This window comes from Neolamprologus multifasciatus, chromosome 8 (genome assembly GCF_963576455.1).
Source record: "Neolamprologus multifasciatus chromosome 8, fNeoMul1.2, whole genome shotgun sequence".
Classification (NCBI taxonomy): Eukaryota; Metazoa; Chordata; class Actinopteri; order Cichliformes; family Cichlidae; genus Neolamprologus; species Neolamprologus multifasciatus.
In genome coordinates this window covers 8,389,214-8,402,399 of record NC_140446.1, presented here as the reverse complement: position 1 = coordinate 8,402,399, position 13,186 = coordinate 8,389,214, and positions in this window count along the sequence as shown.

The window sequence follows — 13,186 nt, the reverse complement described above, 5'->3', positions numbered from 1 at the left end:
AAGTCAGTGAAAAGTCCCTACGGCGTTCCCAGGTGGACAGTCCTGCTGAAAGCAACATGGTCTGTGTGTATGTTGGCCCTTGCGGCTGCTGTCAACATATCCTGCAAAGTCTGGACATCCTCACCCTCAATGAACTTAGCTTCTGCCAGAAAATTACTTTCAGCATGGCTGAAAATTCATAGAGAAAAGTCACAGGAAGCACACACACACACACACACAAGCAGAATAATGTATCTCAGCATGGCAGCATGTGTGCCCTGTGTGTATATTAGCTTGTGTGTTTGTTTCTTTTGATGGGATCTGGCTGTGTTCTCTGTTACTACATGTTTGTGTTTGTTGTTGTGTGAATGACTCACTGCGACCTGGTGTCAGTCACACTCCAGCAGCAGCAACAGGCTGATAAACATCTTCCAATTACCAAGTCTGAGGTCGGGCAAACCAAGAAACATGCATACAAACACAAAACAACCACATATTGGGCTTAATCAAAGCTTTTTTTAATATTGTTGCATCCAAATGTCCCGTCCCTGCTATTGGCACGTCTTAATTTGTGCAGCAGAGGTCAAATTAGCATCCTGCAGGGTTAGAATATGCAGTGGAAAGACTTTAAATCTGCAGGTATAATGCAATACCAAGCGGTGAGCGAAAATATCTATGGCAGTCTGTTTTTCAGTGAGACAAATCAATAGGAATACTCTGTTAATCCACCCACCTGTTTCGTACAGGGTGTAGGTGGGATAGATATGAGGCAGGATTTAATACAAAAATTAAATATAAGACAGATTTCTGTTGAAAGTGTGATTAATATACATTTTATATAGTCAGTAGAAAAAGCTCATCAGTTTAACTGAGCTTAAAGAGAGCTGGATAACTCGGCTCTCAAAGAAAGGGGACGAATCAAAGACAGCACAGGGTCGGATAAAGGAGGATAATAACGGTGCGAAAGCAGGCGAGGATGACAGAGAGAAGATGAGGCTTATTAACGGAAGGTGGAGAGGAGCTGTTTTTGTGCCACTCTGTGCCAGAACCGCTCCGACCAGTCCCCCTGTTTTGGCTGGCAGATGGGTCTTGTCATGGTGCCGCCTGAAGGATGGTGTGCCATGCCGACGCCTTCCCGGGTAACACACACACATTCACACACACTTTCACAATGTTGTCTGGCAATTTCACTTCCTTTTTTGCCAGAATGGCCACAGCCCTGACAGATTGAGAGCAAACAGGCAGGCAGGCAATCAGCTCAGACACCTGAGAGCGCCCTGAGGACCCTCACTCTCGCTGGCAGCCAGAAGGAACTGCTGGCTACGCTGCAAAACACCAATTAGGTTCTTAAAAAAAAGTGCCAATAATAGACCAATTAAAGGACTATTACTGAGTAATGAGAGGAATGATACCTGTTAGGTCTGAACCAGCCAGAATCAATAGAGATAAAGCAGACGCATCATGTGAGCACTGCTGTTTTATAGCACAGCCACATGTTGCTCAGCCACTGAGGTTGTACTGACAGGGCACAATGACAATACAAAGGGTTGCAGCTTATTATGATATCTATTTCTACTAATTCGCTTTTATAAGCTAAACCTCCCACCAACCCGAACCCGCACACACACAGGCGAAGCAGATCTGCCAGAAAATAAACCTTAAACGAAGGCGTTCTTGTGACATAAAGTGAACCACAGTTGCAGTGGAGCACATCCAGGGAATGAAGAAAAACAGTGTCGTGCAGAGCAGTGATGAAGTGAGCTGCCACTGAATTCCCTTTTCTGTCGTTAAAATACGGTGGACTTCAGAAGGGCACGAAAAAGAACGACTCGTAGAGCGAAGACTGCGAAACTAAAATTGTTGTGTAATCACTTAACTGTGTGATTACTTTCCATTTCTATCCACTCATGCGGCCTCTCTAGACGGGTGCCTGAGTGAGTGTGTGTGTGTCAGACAAAGAGAGAGTGAAACGACAGACAGAGACAAGTGTCCTTCTGCTTGATATCTCATCCTCCATCAGGACCAATCAATACAATCTCTCAGAATTACTGTCACAACAGAATGAATTGCCCTGCCATGCAGAGAATACTTACACACACACACACACACACACACTCGCTCTCACTCTTGCTCTCTCTCTCACACACACACTCAAATTTCGTATGTTGCTCATTTGTCCCTGAACACAATCTGACATTTACTGCATGTGTATTGAAGCAAGACATTGTGTAGACCTGTTTGTTCATTTGATGCAACCCTGGTCTTAAAAAGAAGAAGAGATGTGCAATGTGCTCCCACCTCCTCCACCCACGTAAGCGAGAGCAGAAACTGCTGCCATCTTGTACCAGTCGTGTCCACCTGCTCAGCAGTGACTGTCATCGTGGTCCTGCCTTTGATGTTCTTATACATGCTTTCTTTATAAGCCAAATAAACCAGAATTGATAAGAACAGTACGTGCTATGACAGAAGCTCTTCTTTTCCTTCTTCTTCTTCTTTTCTCTTTTTAGCGGCCACCACACCAGATCATCCTCCTCCCTATTAGTGAGGATCCGCATGTTTGTTATGGGAACGATTTTACGCTAAATGCCCTAACTGACACAACTCTCCCAATTTATGCAGGCTCTCGACTGAGACTAGTCGTACCATGGCCTGTCGACCCCTGTGATATAACGGAGCAGAAACCATGTTAGCAAACGTGGAAGAGATGGGGTTCTTAACCTTACTGATTACCCAAACTGTCAGTCAGTGTTTACCAATGTTTACTGAAACTTGAAGTGTGTTGTAACTGTGTCAGAGGTGAAGCCAGAGAGGTCAAGAATTGATACACAGTAGCTGTAGGTGGGATTGTAGCAGGTCTGAATGAGGGCCTTATCTGGGAATCTGGAGGACGTGGAATTACTGGGTCCATAACTTGGAAAAATGAGACTAGAAACACTAGGCAAGCTTCAGTTTGTTTGTTTTTGTTGTTTATTAATTTATTTTGATCATGTAAACAATTTACTGAAGTTCATTTAGTACAGATACTACACTGAATACTCTTGGGACAGTTTAAAGGTTTAAATGGTGTGAAAGAAATCCGCTGATACTGGTGGAATCAACAAAACGTCACATTAGAAGAACCTTTCTTGCAATATGGCATCTATTCATAGAAACAAGCACATGATTTGACCTTTTAATGGTTATTTTTAGGAATTCACAAAACCTTTTCTAGTCTTTCTCTCCCTACATGCACAGCTTTGGGGGAGGACGGATGTGTAGCGATTGCCATTAGTTATCGGCATCTGTCTCTCCAATGCATCCCTCCACAGATCCCAGTGAAGCAGCCCTGCGCTGACATTGAGGCCAGCTGTTTCTACAAATTCTCGTGTGATTAAATCTAGAGGAGAGGTGGGATGGCATTTCCTCGGTGAGGAAAATATGATCACAGAAGAGATGGCTGTCAGTACTCATGGGGCTAACACAATACTTTAATCAACTCACACTCTCACACTCTCCTCCTATCCCAGATGCCCAACGCAGCCGGCCAACATCTGAAGATCATTTTTTATCTCTCCAGCTTTCCCTCCATCTTCTCTTATCCTTCTGTGTCCTGTTTCCCTGTATGTCTCTTCCTTTTCCCATCCTTCACTCTGTTTCCATCTTGTAGTCTTCTCCATTCATTGCTTATTGACCATCTCTGTGTCACTCTGTGTGTCTCGTACCCTCTTTCGGTGTCTCAACACGGTATCTATGAAGACAAATGCGACCCCAAGGATACATGATGTCTATTTTCCAGACAAAGTCAATATGCCACCATGTAACAAGGACAGATCCTCCCCTCAAATGGGGAGAGAAGTGGAGACAGACAACAGGGAAGAGGTGAGAGTGTCCGTATCTCAAAGGACAAAACAATCTTATTAAAAGTTGTGTCTTTGGGTTATAGCACCAAAATCACATCAACAAATTGGTCAGTGGGATTCATTTAAGTCAGAAACAATAGTAAATGTATTTCAGATGTCAGTAATAATACTGTGCTGAAAAGGAAACATCTGTATAGAGAATTCAACTGATGCAATACAAGCAAAGTATTCCTATAAAACCGATTATTTTTCCCTCTTACATTGATGCAATTCACTTTTGGCAATGTTTAATTTACTCTTCGTGATATGAACACCAAGAAAAGAGTCAACAGTGACAAGCTAAAGTTTTTTATTGTCATCCTTCCTGGCTGCATGTAGTGATACTTCAGTGTATGACTTGCATACAAAAGTAAACGCTATCACATTAACGAGTGCAAGGCAATTACATTTGTTCTCATTAGACAAACATGAGTCAGAATATGTTTACAAATGAACCCAACTGAATTGTTGGTTGTGCGAGTGTACTGTGACGCTGTGCAAAAGTCTTGAGCCACATCTCGTTTCTTAATGTTTTGCGAGAAAAATGTAAAATAGGTGGAGCAGTTTATTTAAGCGTGCAATACAGGGCGTGACTCTCATAAAAATACCGCAAAACAATTCATTTCAATATATATTACAAATACGTGCAGTTTGCTCATACAACATGTGTGGCCTGCTAAAATCGTTTTTGTGGTCAAACTTAGAATAATTACATTATGCGTTAAATTCTTGTATTATATTTTGACTCCCTTATACAGATGCATTAAGTTTCAACGGGAACTTGGAATTTGCCCTTCATCAGCACAATTTTGTGCATCCCTGACCAGTTAGCATGGATTACCTGCTTTCTTTAAGAATTTGGTAGGACAATGCAACGTCATTGACACATTGTCACAGCACAGGCACTCACTCGTTAGCTAGCTCTTGACTGAGTGTGGCCACTTCAAGTGCTGCTGAAACATTGAGGTTGTTTATTAAAAGATCAATTTTTAAGGCAGGTGCTGTAGTTTTTGTTTTGTTTTTTTACAAATATCTGTACTCTCTACTCCTTACATTTTCAAATCAGACTCGTTACGTTTGAGGGGGAGTTACTATTTCATGTCACTGCGAGCCTTCAAACATCAAGCTCATTTGGTCCTAAACAGTAACACGTGAAAGTCAATCCTGCTCATGTATTAATCATCAGGGGATGTTGCATAAAAATAAATTAAAGAGGGGGGGAAAGTGTGCCATAGTCAGAGATTAAAGTAGGCCGGTGTTAACAGTAGAGTGACCAGACCAGGAGAATGAACCCAAATGCAGACACTCAAATATTGTTGAGTTGTGATTCTTTTTCTTTTCCTGCACTGAGCCACTACAACTGTTTTTAGGGTTACCCCATTTGCTGTGCTCAATTTCCTGCTTAGAGGCAAAGTCACCCTCTACAATGTAGGCAACAGAAAACAAACTTATTTTTTATTTTCCTTCTTTTTCTCTGCTCTACTTAACTGATTCTACCTGAGTACATTTGTTAGAATTAATATTTAGACTGAAACAAGTTTGTATTCCTACTAATATTATTTTATTATTACATTAATGTAGCACAAGTTTCAGTTAGCTTTGCATTAAAACTGATGGTAGAAATGTTCTTCTAGGACTTTCTTACTCTGAGTACATTTCATAGCTGGTACTTTTTCACTTTCACTTGAGTAAAGAAGTTGAACTTTTACTGGAGCATTTTTAACACTAGTATCTTTACTTGTGCTTAAGTACAGAATGCCTGTACTTTTGCCAACTCTGATAACTGATAATATTTCTTGTGTGTTTTACTATCCAGGGATACTTTGGGGTTATGCTATGCTATGTAGAAAAACAAATCGTTATGCATGAATGATTCATAGATTAGCGTTAAGTGTATTAACAAATAGAGAAAACATTCCTCTGAAAATGTTCGGGCTCAAGAACTGGATTGAAAATGAATGAAAAAGCAGAAAGAAAAACTTTCTCCAGAAAGAAATATACATTTTTAAGACTGAGAAACTAATGACACTGCACACTTATATGGCAGCAACTTGACAATCAAAAATTAGCCACATGCAAAGTATGTTTCGCTTTGTTGTCCATTATGCTGCATGTAAGATTTGAAACTGGTGAACGAGACCACCATCAGAAATCCTTACTGAGATCATGCATCAAGTAAGCAGAGTCATTTAGGCCTTTTTTTGCAACTAGAAAGAATCCAGGTTAAAGCCAATTGTGCATTGATTTCACTTTTATGTGTTCATGTTATATATTTTATACTTTAATTGTGGTTGTCTTATATAAATAAAGGTGACCTGGCTTGATTTCATTAAATAGTCGTCTTTTTCATCCCAGCACATTCCCAACCTGGAAATAAACAAAATACCCTCCACAAGGCACACACTCACACTGAGACACAAACATTATCTGATGTATACACAGACACAACAAGGTCACTTTGGGCTTCTGTGTGACCAGCGGTGTTGAATATTTTGACTGTGTTTGGACTGAAAACTGGATTTGATGCCACTTCAAATAACCAAACAATTGTCATCTGTATTTGCTTTGCAGTTATTTTTATTCACTCAGTCACTCGTGGTCAGAAGAGTTGCTTTTATTGGCTGAGGACTTGTGGGAAAAGTGACCAGCAGTGTGTTGTCTGTGTTTATTTGACGATGCTGAAAGCGGTTATTGACAAAGCACACAAAGAAGAGGGATGTAATCCAGGAGAAGTGAGGAGGGGAGGGCCATTTTTGGTGAAGACAGAAAATACTAAGAACAAATGGGGATAAAGAAAACGGCATTCAGAGTACAGTCAGCAAAATGTGTTCACAATCACTTCTTACAAAAGCTGACATGTGTCTTGATTATGTATTTAAACTCTGCCTAATTGTGCTGCAACACTTTGAAAACCCCATTCAGACGTATTCAGTGGGTTCTCCATTGAAGTGCACTGGGATTGGACTACATTATAATTAGCATTTAATATGTCCTTTGATTTAATTTAAAGTCCATGTGCCATTTATAGATGGATGTAAGTACATGGCACCTATTTAGAATTGAGATGAAAGAGGATAAGGAATAATTAACAGGCAGACGACAGGGAAGAATAAAATGTAACTGTCGTTTTTACATACTTATTCGCCACCATGAGCACTGACATGAACAAGCCCGTCCCATCTGTTTAGCTGACCATCAATCTTCCCTGACACATTATTAACCATGATAGCTCTGGTGGGTGTATCTATATTGAGAAAGGCTCTCTTTATTTACACAGAACTAATCACACGTGCTGATAAGCACACATGTGTACCTCCCTTGTACTGTTGTGTTTTTCAAATCTCTTGCAGCTATCTGTCATGCTTTGAGGGGGGAAAACACATTTATAACTTCACATCTCCATCTGACTGCCTCAGTCTAAATGGAAGTCGCCTTGGAGGAGCATACCACAGGCATTGCCAAAGATGTCATTTGTCAGACTTCACCAGCATATAATCCCAGTGAGAGTTATTACCTGGAATCAAAAATGTGGTACTCCAATTCAAATTAGATGCCTTTTTTCTCTCCTTTTCCTTTTTTTAAATGAAGATGAAGCCGATGTGATACAGCTTAACAGCAAGAGCTTTTTTGTGTTTGTTATTAGTTAAGCTAGTGCCAGGTTGGACGCCCTTTTTGCTTCAGAATGGCCTTAATTATTTATGACATAGATTAAACAAAGTACTGAAAAGATTCCTTAAATATTTTGATCCAGCTGACGTGAAAGCATCACACAGTTCTTGCATTTCCATGATGAGAATCTCCCATTCCATCATATCCCAAAGCTGTTTTATTGAATTGAGATCTGGTGACTGTGGTGGCCATTTGAGTACAGTGAACTTCCTGTCATGTCCAAGAAGCCAGTGTGATTTGATTTGAGATTTGTGACATGGCCTGTTATCCTGCTGTAAGATCTCCAAGGCATTTTTGTCCAGATAACTGCCACTCACTGGATATTTTCTCTCTTTCAGACCATTCTCTATAAACCACAGAGATGGTTTCTGGGGAAAATGCCAGAAAATGACCACTTTCTCAAATACAAAGATACTCAGATCATACCAGCCTGACACTGACAACACTGTGACATTCAAAATCTCCTTCCTTCTTATTTGTGTTGCTCTTTTTGGACTTTAACAGGTCAACTGAGCCATATTGAGTTGCTGTCATGTAATTGGCTGATTGGATATTTATGTTAATGAAAAGATGGAAAAGGTGTACTGCCCATGCCACCGTCGCTGATTCACCATTATTCCTTCCTTGGACCTTTTTTGATAAATACTGACCACTGCAGACTGGAAACACCCCACGAGAGCTGCAGTTTTGGAGATGCTCCGACCTTCGACTAGCCATCACAATTTGGCCCTTGTCAAACTGGACAAAATGTTCACTTACTGCCTAATGTATCCCACCTGCTAACAGGAGCCCTGATGAAAAGATGTCAGTCACTGATTCAATGGTCATAATGTTATGTTATATATCACTTTAGAAAGCCTGACAGTCACAGACACATTTGAGACCCATCTTAAAACACCTTCCATCATGTCTGTGTTTGCCTTGAATGTTGTCTATGTATTATTTCATACTGCACAACAGCAGTACTGTAATCGCTATGCTACATAATCAGTTTTAGTCTATTTTTAGGTTAATATAACATTCTAAATTTAGCATTCTGTCTTATCTTTAGCACTTTGAATTGTCTTTTTCTTGAAACGTGCAATGAAATTTAAATGCATTCGCTTTGCTGTCGGTAGAAGAAACACAAAAAAACAAAGACTGCGAGCCAGATTTTGTTAGGTCAACACATACCACTCCACTCCACTTGTGACTAATAGTAATCATGCTTTAAAAACACAATGCCTTTTACACCTACTCGAAATGTGTCTAGGAAACAAACCATGGGACTGCAAGTGATCTCACGGTTCCATTTACACTCGACTGTCGGTAATAAATTGCAATCTAATCTGCCAAAATATTTGAAGAAGCTACTTGAATTTTAAATATTACATCTGTGGTTGGCTTGTTGCAAATCACCTCTTGAAAAATGTTTATGGGCTTGGCAACCGTGACGAGAGCTACTCCTCTACTCCTCTACTTCCTGAAGGCAAGCATGTTTTTGTCACTTTTGCAACAAAGTTACATTTCTACTTTGTTAGTAAAAGTCATTGCTAAAGCGGAAATTAATGCAACACTTGTTCCATGTCTATGATAGATAGAGCATTGGTCTTTTCTGTGTTTCATTTGCTTTTACTTGTCTATATTTCAGACTATCTACAAGATATTTTGCATTCTTGTGTTTTAGATAAGACAAATGCAAACACTATTGTTTCACCAGGGGGGGAAATGTAGTTCAGGGGGCAGAGTGTGCTAAATCAGATTAAAGCAAAGAGACATGGTGCAACTTGAAGGTCAAACCTCATCCTGACTATTAAAACTCACATTACAACCACTCACAGCAATGCCAACATCCACATGTGAAGGGAGACTCCTTAATCTGTACAATATATTCTCCTCATGCTTCCCCTATTTCAGGAGACAAGGGGCCTCTCTTCATTTGCAGTGTGACGGGTGTGTTGCAGGGGGTGTCCCTGCCGGCTACAGATGACGGCCGCGTAGAGGCAGTGGAGTGACTGACGACTCAGAGATAGTCCGTCTGTCAGACAGAGTGATGGCTGGGAGACACTCGGTGACAGATCAGGCGAGACGAGAGGAAATAAGAGAAGAGGAGGAGGAGGGAAGCCTGGCAGCTTTGTTTTTCATTCTGGGGAGATATGGGGAATGGGGCAAGAAGGAAAAAAAAAATCACAAACGGTGGGTGTGTTGCTTTTAGATGATCAGCAGGCACCTGTACTTGTTGACGTGTTCAAAAGGGATAAAAGGCTAAAAGTGTGCTCTATTAAGCTCCATTAAGCTTGTATCTGATGTTGTTCAATGTGATATCAAGAGTGAAAGCTGTCATCAGCCAAGTCTCTAATCAGCCAAGTATCTTAATTAGGCTTGGGAGGGTTGCTAGAGAGCAGCCCTGTGCCTGACTTTAATCAGTCAGACCTCAACTGGCAGCAGCTTTGGGGGGGAAATGTAGTGATAATGCGTTTTGATTAGCCTGAACACAGATGGGTTCTTCCTTGAAACTCTTTTGTTTATTACAATGGTGCCATTTGCTGTTGACGTTTTTCACTAACAGCACTATTACCCACACTTGCTAAAACTCAGGGGATGGCAATGTCAGTTTGAGGTAATTTATTTATAATTTTACATTTTTAGAGAAATGCATCATCAATAATTGGACACATTGGCACAAAAATTGAACACAAATCTTTCTTAAGCCCAGAGGATGACTTCGAATGTCTTTTGTAGTCTCCTGAGTTTAAAAAATTGCATAGTCCCCACACAATAATTTACTTTGACTTTGACAATTCTGAAACTTTTACTACTGCCACAGTTATGCCAACATTTGCACTTTTTTGAGTGCAATTAGTGGACGGCACAGACCTTCGTTCTCTAATCGGAATTAATTTCAAGACCTTTAAAACGTTTGGCTGTGACTGTGTTTTAAATATATTGAGGTTTAAAGTTATTTGAGCGTCACAGTCAATTGCAAATTCACCACCTTGTTAACCAACTGATATGCTGAGCTTGAGGTTGCTTGAGGTTTAATAATATAAAAGTGGAGCAAAGGTTGCCATATTGCCCATCAGGTATGCCAATAATATACTTTTCTCTCTTATGTTTAATTTTATTTTCTCAGTCAATATTCACTTTTTGCCAATAGTCCATGCATCGCTGCTAAATTTGAACCTCGCTCCTTGGGAAAGTTGAACACATTTGCATAACCCTTTCTGCAGAGCAGCCACTCCTCCCGGTGTCACACAAAGTGCTTCTCTAGGGGTCACATGTAGATTGCACTCCCAGGTTTTGCCGCCTCTCGGCCCCGATATTTTCCGGGACAGGAGCAGTACTAAGACACACATTAGCATAAACCCTTCCCTCTCCTTGCTTCTTTTTCTCCTTTAGTCTGCCCTTCGCAAACTCCCTGACAAGTCCTATTTCCTCAGTGTTGAAACTAATTGGCCTGCTTCAGAACTGAGCTTTTACAACTCAATTACTTTCTTTTTTCCTGTTTGGGCTCTAGGCAGTTCAATCAGGAGCTTGAGTAGCATTTGTATTCAGAGCCATTGTACCTGAAAGATCCTTCAGTTTAAATAAAACACTGAAAGTTTGTTTTGTGGGGATAAGAGCCTCGAGCTTAACCGCTAAACTCCTGCTGAGTCACACGTACCAGGGAAGCCTTAATGCTTCTAAAAGTGACGTGTTTCAACACTTCTTGCTATCTGCTGTTTCTGCCACCGCATGAGCATATGTTTGCAGTGGGAAGTGTTTGTGAGGAGTGAAAAAGAGTTGTCCAAGGTATTGCCTGTCAGGGTAGCTGTAGTCATTATGAAAGAAAGTGATAGCCGTGCTGACTAACACTGTCATCGTTATTCAGCAGAATGACAGCAATACACACCATAATGCAGACCTGCAGGCTAATGGTGAGTGAGACTTTCACTGACTCAGGAAGGAGAAAAAAAATGAGATGGAAAAAAGGATGGTTGACAAGAAAGTCAGAGGACTATTGTCATGTTTTGTCAAAGTCGACTCTCTAGTTTCCTTTTTTGTCTGATTGTTGCTGCTATATTTTCCTGTATGCGTTTCGTGTCATCTTCCATTCTGCCTCTTTGTCCTTCGTTCTTTTCTTGTTTTTCTGAGCACTGATTAAAATAACTTGTCAGAGGTCTCAGTAATAATAAGCTCCTAAAACTGTTTAAGTCAGCTTGGAGCTCAGCACACAGAGAAACACATTTACAGTCCTCCATGATTCAGTTTGTCATATTTTGTATTCGCAAAGGGGCGTACTGGTCATTTTGGCCTATAATCTCCCTCACCTCTCAAGGTTGGGACTCTGAGTGCTCAGCTCTAAATATCATGATCAAATATAACTAATTTTGATTGGTCCTCCAACTGTCTGAGTGTCGCTGTCCCCTCCTCTAATTGACTTCCTGGTGTTTCCTCCCACAGTGATAATCTCCAATCAACCATCTGCCGTGTCATCTCTGTGCGCCACTCCTCTGCCCTTCCCTCCATCTCTTGTTCATGTTCCCACTTTCCCCTGCTGGTAATGTCAAGATGCAATATTCTTTCAAAATAGCCATTAATAATAAAACCCCCCATATGAAACCAAATACAGAATTGGTCTGTTCTTGTTCCTTTTTTTTTATACACAATTTATGTTTCACAGTATGAGGTTGAGTGTGTCTTATGGACATAATAGGCCAGGACAGATGGCCTCTCCTCCCACCAATCCACTACGACACACACACACATTTACATGCGCAGACACAAGCCTCAAGCTCAGCCTCTGTGTTTGGTCGTGGTTGTTGTTGCCTGTTCCAGTACTAGCCTTATTCTGTCGCTCAGAGCAGCAGGAGAGAGCTACATCTGTGCCGCGTTCGCTTGTGATGTCAGTACAGAAATAGAAGTGAAGGAGCCGGCGTTTGAGCCGACCATTCAGCACTCTGACATCCCCGGGTAAAAATAAGCTGCCTGGGACGCGGTAGGCTCTTTGGTGCTTGGTGTTCAGTTTAACATCTGCCTGTCATAACCCGGTAGAGCTTTATAGTGTGACACGGCAGCAACAGGTGTGCCATCTGAGACTGGATGAAATTTCAATTTGCTGTTTTCACTGTTATCACAACAAGTCAAGTTCAGTTTAATTTTCCCCTTTAGTATCAAGTTTGTCATCTTTTGATTAAAATTTTGGCATCTGAGTGACTCCATGCGTTGTAATAAAAGGAAAGATTTAATAAAAAATGCTGTAAAATTAAAACCTTTTGTCATGTAGTTGCTGTTGTGTTATAAGTGAAATGACACTGACATGTTTCCAGTGCAGGTACTGAAGCTGGGAGCAGGCTGGTGAGTTATTCAGCTTTTCATTAATGCAAATATCTAATCAGCCAATGAGAGCAACTCAGTGCATTTAGGTATATAGACCAGGGGAAGTTCAAACCAAGCATTAGAATGAGTAGGAATAGGAAGGCAACAGTAATTCATCAAAACCATGTCATGCAGAAGAGCATCTTTGAATTTACAACATGTCTAACTTTGCAGACCACACTAGGTTGCCACTCTTTTCAGCTAAGAACAGGAAACTGACTCACAGACTCACCAAAATTGGATAGATTATTGGCAGGAAAAAAATCCCCAGTCTGGTGAATCTCAATTTTTGCTGCAAAATTTGAATGCTAGGGCCTGTATTT